This window comes from Pangasianodon hypophthalmus, chromosome 1 (assembly GCF_027358585.1).
Source record: "Pangasianodon hypophthalmus isolate fPanHyp1 chromosome 1, fPanHyp1.pri, whole genome shotgun sequence".
Taxonomy (NCBI): Eukaryota; Metazoa; Chordata; class Actinopteri; order Siluriformes; family Pangasiidae; genus Pangasianodon; species Pangasianodon hypophthalmus.
This window is the reverse complement of record NC_069710.1, coordinates 4,740,994-4,751,035: the sequence shown is the minus strand read 5'-3', so window position 1 is coordinate 4,751,035 and position 10,042 is coordinate 4,740,994.

Genomic DNA, 10,042 nt, shown 5'->3' with positions numbered 1-10,042 from the left:
GCGCGCGTCGCCACCTGCTGTCCATCTGCGTCATTAGCGGTCAAAGAGCACGAGACGGGTCTGTCTGCGTCCTGCAAGATTACAAACCACGCCTATTACAAGGAACGCCCACTACAAGGAACGCCTACTAGCAAATCACACTATTCAATTCAATTCAATTCAATTTTATTTGTATAGCGCTTTTAACAATGGACATTGTCACAAAGCAGCTTTACAGATATAAATGGATCCACAAAAATATATTGTAAATATTTGAATTTATCACCGTGAATTTATCCCTAATGAGCAAGCCAGTGGCGACGGTGGCAAGGAAAAACTCCCCGAGATGATATGAGGAAGAAACCTTGAGAGGAACCAGGCTCAAAAAGGGAACCCATCCTCATCTGGGTGCAACGGATAGTGCGATTATAAATAAATCCCTTCTATTGTGTACTATATGGACAAATAGTGCAATTGTGTAACCAATAAATTCATCACAGTTTTTGCAAGAAGTCCGGCTGGTTGAAAATCTATCCACTGTCCACTAATGGAGTCCTGAGTACGAAGCTGCTCGTGGCAACTGCAGCCCCGAAGCCACTACAGCAATCGCAGTCCCAAGCCATTACAGTACAGCTCCCCATATGTGATCCCCAAGCCATCTCCACAGCCCCCAGGTGGCACCATCCCCAGCAATCCAAACAGTTCTTCAGGCAGTCCATATGGGGCCCCAGCAGCAGCGAGCGAACTAGAAGTAGGGCATCAGGATGGGTCAGGCAGCGAGGAGGAGCAGAAGGGGTCAGGATCACTGGCATCACTGGCATCACAGGAGTAGCGTGTGTACACAACATTCCTATGCCAACTATACAACATTGAGATGCCCATTACACAACATTCCCACGCCCACTACACAACATTCAGATGCCCACTATACAACATTCATATGCCCATTATACAACATTCCCATGCCAACTACACAACATTCCCATGCCAACTACACAACATTCAGATGCCCATTACACAACATTCCCACGCCCACTACACAACATTCAGATGCCCACTATACAACATTCATATGCCCATTATACAACATTCCCATGCCAACTACACAACATTCCCATGCCAACTACACAACATTCAGATGCCCATTACACAACATTCCCACGCCCACTACACAACATTCAGATGCCCACTATACAACATTCATATGCCCATTATACAACATTCCCATGCCAACTACACAACATTCCCATGCCAACTACACAACATTCAGATGCCCATTACACATTTCCACGCCCACTACACAACATTCAGATGCCCACTATACAACATTCATATGCCCATTACACAACATTCCCATGCCAACTACACAACATTCCCATGCCAACTACACAACATTCAGATGCCCACTATACAACATTCATATGCCCATTACACAACATTCCCACGCCCTCTACCCAACATTCCCATGTCCACTACACAACATTCCCATGCCAACTACATAACATTCAGATGCCCACTACACAACATTCCCATGCCCACTACACAACATTCCCATGCCAACTACATAACATTCAGATGCCCACTACACAACATTCCCACACCCACTACACAACATTCCCATGCCTTCTCTCCCCAAAACCCTAACCCTGTGTTTTACGTATTTGTTGTGGGCGTAACTTGTAATAGGGGACATGCCTTGTAAGGGGCATGGTTTATAATCCTGACAGATGTTTAACTTATTTCCTTTAACCAACGCAGTATGTACGAGTAATACAAATGTTTTTGTACCACCCTTCAGAGAAAAGTGGTAGAAGACCATTCTTATTCTCATCATAAGCCAAAATGTTGAACACACTGCTGCAAAATTATTTGACCCTCAGAATGTTTTTTTTTTTTTAACTTCAGATGGAATCCTCTAACCCAATTGTCTTGAACCATCCATCCATCCATCCATCCATTCTCTGTACCACTTATTCTACACAGGGTCGTGGGGTAACCTGGATCCAATCCAGAGGACTCGGGGCACAAGGCGGGGGAAACCCTGGATAGGGTGCCAACCCATAGCAGGGCACAATTACACACTACGGACAATTTGGAAATGCCAATCAGCCTACAAAGCATGTCTTTGGACTGGAGGAGGAAACTGGAGTACCCTGTAGAAACCCCTGAAGCACATGCAAACTCCGCACACAGGGCAGAGGCGGGAATTGGACCCCCAACCCTGGAGGTGGGAGTCCTTTGTGGTTTCGGTATTTCAAACCATTTGTTTGTATCAAACTCTGCATTTCAAATATTGTTACGGTTTAGTTAGCTGTTAATTTGCTATTTCATTCCACTCCCATTTTGTTCCATCTGATATGTTCTCCACTGTTGCTGCGTGCCAGATGCCTCCAGTAAGTGCAGAAGTTTTACTGTTTGTCGTCATGAGAGAACCATAATACTTGGACAATTAAACAGCGATGACTGCTAAATTATATTGAGCATTTAATCTTGCTCATTCGATGACAATTAGTCTTGCAAATCTATCTCTAACAGCTCTTAGGGCTCTCTTTGCATTTGGTTTTACTTACTGGAATAGTTTCGTTCAATGGTTTGATGTTCATTACATTTTGAAAAACTACCATGTCTGTCTTTCTCATTATATTTGGTTGATCAGTGCAAATAGCCAAATTGTTTGGTGTGTGAGACTCATTAAACAGTATGGCTGATTAGCAGGCTCTATGGCAGCAATTTTCAACATGAATGCTTGCCCTCACAGCACTGTCCATCAACACTACAAGCTTAGAGTGCTTATCTTTCAAGGAAATAACTCCAAATAGATAAGCAGCCAGCAAACAACAGATTTAATCTTGTCTTCAGCATACTAAAGGTAAAAGAATCTATATAAGCACAATTTTGTGCTAATGATATTACCATAATCAGCTGACCACGAATGTAAATATATTATCTTATATTATATATATTAGCTGTATTAAATAACCTATACTTTTTGCTGTGTGTTGTCAGGCACAATTATCACTGACTGTGTTAATATGGCACCTGAGGCAGGAAAAGTCACACCCAAAGACAGCCAGTATGCCATCCTTCTAGAGAGCCGCTTTCCTAAACTCCCTCCTCGGAGCATCCTCTTCGGCTCTATAGAGACTGAATCTAGAACCATGAAGTGTTCTTTATTTGTCCCTCTGGATGACCCCTTTAAGGCTCTTTGCAAAACCCTGTAACAGATCCTATTCAAAAAGGCTCCATGTAGAACTTATTTAGGTAGCAAAGAACCCTTAACTGTCTGTACTTAACATCTTTTTATGCCAAATAACTTGCCAGTGCTTCAAAGTTTTTGAGTTGTCCTCCTTGCTTAAACGTGGTATTACATTTATGTTAGTCCAAATACAGTAGATTTACATTTATACAATTATGAGATATTTTATTATGTCCTTTTATTCTTAATAAACTATTTTGTTTACCATTTTCACTAAAAAATAAACTTGTTATTTTGTGCTTTTGCAACAAACTAGATTTCTTAGTAACTAGAAACTGTTTGACATTTCATTATACTATAGGAAAGTCTTTTTACTTACCATCTTTTTACCCAAAATAATTACCCAGTACTTTGCAATTTGCAACACATACTCACAGAGTCAATACCTAGAGCATGAGACTATAAAGAGAAGTGTTATCAGTGCGTGTGTGTGTGTGAGTGTGTGTGTGATTTCTGAGACCAGCTGATGATAATTCTTGATAAAAAAAACAGGCTAGAACTGATCACCCTGTCAAAAACTTTTGTAATTACAGGCTCACACACATCCACCAAACCATATGCTAGCTTTAAAACTGTAGTTGAGAAATTAGTGTTTAATGTGACTTTGAAAAACTTCATTTAAAGAACTTTTTTTTTTTTGACAGCTACAGTATATCTTATATGCCATCCAGTGGCCAGAAACCCTCATTACAAGTAAGCAGTGCTAAATATGGGACTCAAATATGAAATAATTTAAAAATAGATTAATAATGTATTCACTTTAAAAGTATTTTGTAGAGTTTGGTAAAAAAAAAAAAAAAAAAAAAACATCCTGTGGATATTGCTGTGTAAAACTTCTTTGCTTTAAGATATCTTCCTCAAATGTTTTATATGTTTTAAACAAGAATATTGAACTGCATTTATAAAAAGAAAAGGGGAAGTTATGTTACTGTGGTTCCACAACTGAGTGAAGGAAACCCCCCCGCATGATTTTCTTCTGAACTAGTGGAATTTTTCTGTTTTCTCATTTTCTTGCCAAGTACAAACAGCTGTCACAGTTGTCACCTCACGACCATGAGCCCATTTGAGTAGCCTATAAAATGAGGAGTTGAAGAAGCGGACTACGAGATGCTTGGTAAAAGGGAAAATTTTCATTTCTGCTATTAATTTGTGTGTATTCCCCAACCACAGCATCTGCCATAGCTCATGGCTGCTGCTAATGGCAGCACACTACCTGAAAAAGTTTGCAGCTGTTTGGCACTATGCCTCCTCAAGGAAGAACTTCAGGCCCTAAGTCTTAATTTTTTATATATTACCTTGCTTATCATATCCTAAACTGGGGGAAATCTGATAGTGTTAGTATAATACAAAAGACTTAGCTGCAGGTTTATCATCCAAAACCATGCAGGAATGCTTTACTGACATCCCCAAAACCCAATCCAAAACATGATCAGGCATCAAGCAATAGAACCAGAGGATAATCCATCAAGTAAAATCATACAATGCTATCATGGATAAACAAACTCAGAACTTTTGCAGCCGGAGAACTGGCATGACTTTGCAACTTGGTACTGAGATCCATGAGCTTACAGTATATACATGTAAGTGAACAGGAAATTGGATGTAGATGTAGCACTAGAATTCAGAAGAGTTGTTGGCTGGGAGGGTTAATATCCTGAACTGCTTTTATAGCCAGTCAGTCTCTAGTCCTTCCAACAATAAATTGAAATATATCGTTGTTCCATCCAACTCTAAATGAAATAACTGGCTGAGTGAGATGGGGATATTGATATGACTCTCCCCTGCTTTCACCCCTTCCTTTCCACCCAATAAAGCTCCCATACTTAATAAAAGCAGTGTCCTCTCCTATTGTCTTCATGTTGGGAGGCTGGGTGTAGGCAGTGATAGTGGGACAGCCATGCCACAGCGTGCACACAGTCCTGTGACCCTGTGTCCCTCCGGAATCATATTCTTGCACGCCCCTGTTCATATTTTTTTTCCCTCATGAGTGGGGGTGATGTTATGAGGGGCAGAAGGTTACTTCCATTAAAGCTATATGTGCTTACACTGCACTGCCAAATAGCTTCCTGTTCTAACCTGCATAATTTAGATTTAAAGCCTACATGGGGTGATTACATTTCACAAGGATCTATTTTAATTCACCAGACACAGCACACTGAGCTTTGGGATTTGATAACTTGGCTGGTGTTATGAAATTGATGGCTCACTCAGAGTAAAGTCCTTTAACTACAGTTTATCTACTGAATTTCTATCATTCTACTTCAGCATTAGTTGGGTTTATGTGTAGGCCTTATCGCCTCTCAGAGCATATAACCATAATATTATCAAATTCTATTTTCTGAAGCAAAGTGACAAAATGTATGTTTGGTCAGAATCCATAAGTGAAAAGTTTATTTCAAATAAATGTCACTGCCTTTACCCTGACCTGGAGATTTGAATGTTAGACTGCTGTGGATCAGACCAGTTCTTTCAGCGTGGCACTATAGGGGCTAATCTATTACAGATATAAAAAGAAAAATAAAATTACACCGTACAGTGTGAAGAAAAAAAAACATTTTACATACACTTTTCATGTGAACACTGGCATCCTTAATGAAAATAAACAGAACATATTCCTTGACATCTTCTTTATCTGTGAACAGTATGATCCTTCACTATAGCTACAAACTAATGATGATAAATCCATATCATGTTAGCACTTTTGTCAATATAACTCTAAATAATTAATTTAGAAGAATGAGCAACCACAGTGTGGTTGTTTTGCACAGGCTAGAGACATATTAAGAAGTAAAGATGAAAAATGATGAGACAAAAGTGACAAATGTGAGAAGAAATGAGACCTATCAGACACTGAGTCTGGCCATGATTCTGGAAGTCTTCACTTTTACTCACACTCTTCTGATCAGTTACCTCTGTGTGCTGAAACACTTTGGTGGAAGACACTAAAGCCTGGCAGCCCCCATCCATCATCTGCTCCCTGGGCTTGTTGCCACAGGCCTGCCACTGTCACACTGAGGACCAGACGGGGCTATTTATGAGAAGAAAACCCATCTGTAAGCCACTCTGATGTGCCTATCTCTCACTTTACAGAGATAAATCACATGCACCTGTAGTGTGTGACTCGTAAGTAAGTGTCTCTGCCACGGGATATTGTTCTAGACTAGCGAGAAAATGTTTTGTTGTCCAACATAAAATTGTATTTGTATAGCTCATTTTTACATTTAAAATAATAGGAAAAAATATATTACAAAGACAATAGTTAGGTCATTATTGTTGTCAGCCTCAAGTGGCCTAGGTTTTTTCTTTTTCTGGTGGTTACACTCATCCACTGGGAAACTATGAATAAAAAAACTAATAGCCTACACAAGCAATGAGGTTAGTGATCTGTCCACCCCAATGAAGCGTGGTGTTTTCATAGTCTCTCCATCTAATGTAACTCACCTGTGCACACACCTGCCACACCTGCTAATAGGATCCCCAAACATGTAAAGGAATTTGTGTTTCTATTCACAAAACAATCTGCTTATAGGACTGGCTCATGTGTCTTTTTAACAATAAATGTTAATCTTTATTATATTGGAATTAAATTACAGATCTGACATTCACTAATCAGCAATGAACACAATGTCAGTGTTAAGAGTAAAGCTTTAAAAATACGGGCTACTCAATGAAAGGAAAGGAAATTAAGCTCTTAGTGAAAGGAAACGATGAGCCAGGAACAAAACCTTCTGTAGCTATTCAGTATATCTCCCAGTCTGGATTGTACATGATCATGCTCAAGGCTTCTGTTTTCTTATTTGGGCACATTTTGAACATTAACAGTGCCATGGAGTCAGGAAACTAAAATGTTTCAGGCAAGATAAGGAGAGAAGTATCCATTAAATAGAAAACAAATTTTGGGTTAGAATGATTACCATTATGTGAATATATGAATAATCTCTGCTAACGTGCAATTTAATATAATTAGTTAGTGGTATTAGAGGACTATTATTAAAATCCCAAGTGAGTGAGCAGGGTCAGAATGATGTAATGAACATAAGGCCCCGGCCTGAATTAATGTCCAAGAGCAGTACGCTTCACTTAGAACTTTGTATAAAGTATTAATCCAATTTGAATACAAATTAGCTACATAAAATATTAAAAATAATATAAATATTTAATACAAGCCCTTTACTGCAGGCGGATATTTATTAGCATACAGCACAGATTTTAATGGGCTTTTCTCTAGTACCACACCACAGTTAGTAGGGGCAAAATCTATTCTATAAACTTTCAGCCTCTCTCTGTATCACCTTCCATCAATGCCATTTGATATAAATCTAGCAGTTTTCGCACTCTTAAGTGAGCAGACCGAAGCTGAAAGTGAATACTGATTTAAAGCTGAGTTGAGAGTTGAGCTGAGTCGAGCGTGTCCTGAAACAGACCGCATAAACATCTGCACAGCTACACACTGAACATGGCATTGGCAATTATATCCCAGTCCTCTAACCTATTAGTGATATGGTTCTTATGGTGGCAGGAGCGTTAGTAGATATAACACACTGCATGAAACCTTTATGTGAACAGGACAAATTTAATCCTCAGTTCTTTTTAAGTTTATCTAAATCTTATCTTATATTATCTATAGATAGTTTGTCCTTCCTTGCACTTTATTTTTAATATGTTATAAATCTCAGCTGACAGAGATGATGATCATGTGAAGAAATCAAGCAAGCTTTTGATTTCTGTGGCAAAGAAAATCTGTCACTGTAATGTCACTACATATTTAGCGTCATGCTGAGTTATTCAGAATTTATTCTGGATTCAGAGGGTTAAATGAAGCCAGACAGAATATAAGCTTTCTAATTCTTAATGTATGTTTTATTATTAGAGCTAATAGTGTTCATCACTAGGGGGCACTAGTACATTGTTCTACAGACAGAGCAAATCTCCACCACAGCTTCCCACCACAGCTCAGTGAGGGGCAGCATGAACAGACTGGGGGGCTACATGCGCACAGGAGGAGGGAGACTCCAGGTTTACACAGTAACTCTGAAGAAGAGAGAAGAAGAGGAGGAGGAGAAGAAGGAGGAGAAGGAGGAGGAGGAGGGGTGCTGGCACACTTCTCTTTAGATGTGAGGAAGAGAAGCACATTAATCATCCAGAGACATCTGTTCATATGCTGCTTTACAACTCTGTCAAAGCTCTCTTGACTCGCCTGTATAGCTTCATGCAATGAGAAAAAAGACGAGGAAAGACAAGAAAGTGACTGCCATCAGTTTTAGACAACACAAATAAAACTCCAAATCCTTGATCTAAACAGATCACCACATTTTCATGCGGAAAAAAAATACTGACATTTTTCCTTGGGATAAAATAGAAATATGTTGGTGTGATGATCCACATGTGTGTCATTGTCACACACGGGTAATATTAGGCAGCTGAATAATTAGTATCCTATCTCTCTCTCTCTCTCTCTCTCTCTATATATATATATATATATATATTGGTATTTAATAAAATTCTTCCCAAATAAAACCCCATTCATATTATGTGCTTAATATATCCTTTTAAAAATAATGTGTTGCCATTAATTTTTATATAAAGTGGTGTGTTTTATTTTTATTTTATTTTTAATTTTTCCCCATTTTCTCCCCAATTTGGTCACCTGCCAATTCTCACCCACAAGCCAGCTCTCCCCATCATCATACAGCAGCTACCATCCGGGGAGGGTGAAGGCTAACACATGCTTTCTGTCCTCTTCCACATACATGAGCTGACACACGCTCACAATTGCCTGTGTTGCTGTGATTGACAGGGGACAGAGAGTATACCATTCCTCTCACTCAGACAGCACAGCAGTTTTAGTCCCCTGGTTCCCAGCCACAGATGACTGTAGCATTGTTGTTATGTGAACTCACAATCTCTCAACGATCGGGCGAACGCGTTTCTGTTGCACTTCTTGGGAGCCCCAAAGGCTGTGTTTTATTGTTCTTATATGTCTTTGTGTCACTATTACTTGTATCTAAGACTTGTACTGGATTTTATTGTTTGGGGTAGTAACTTTGTCAAAAAATGTGTCAGAATACACCAAGGCTTTCTGTAAACCTTTAACTATTTTGATTTATGTGACTTTCATGAATTCAGTGTATTTGTCGGTGCTTGAGCAAAGCCTGCTACAGGTGACCCCTTATTCCCACATCACAGTTTCTTTCTTTTTTTTATTGCGTTCTGGCGTTCTTATTACACAGAGATTATATCATTACATGCTTAGTTATGAACAAGCAGGAAGTGCCGTAATTGCTGGGTAACATCTCTCTTGTTTGGGTTATAATATGCATAATTACACAGATGAAGTAGCAGTGGAGCACTTTTAAATTTACTGCAAAAAATATTTTATTATAAATACCCTTTATCTAGTAATAATATATGCAGCTTTAGCATATTCTATGCCAAATCAAACCACAGCTTGATCTAATAAGAAATATTTGACAATATTTTAAGGTAAAACATTAATGGCACCTCTTAGTACAGGGTTTAAACAAATTAGTCATTAATCCTGTACAGTACTGTACTTCTTTTTGTGTGTAAACCCCTTTTGCAGAATATGGTTATTTTAGAATTTTATTATTATCTTATGAAAACAATAATGATGAACAGTGATAATTATTGATAAATAACACAAATTCTTTATGCTGATTTTTCTTGTAACTTCAGTAAGTGCTCCTGGATCTTATCTGGACCTTATCACAGGAACACTGTGCATGAGGCAGGAATACACACTGGATGGGATGTCAGGGCACCAAACACACACACTCATTCCCACAC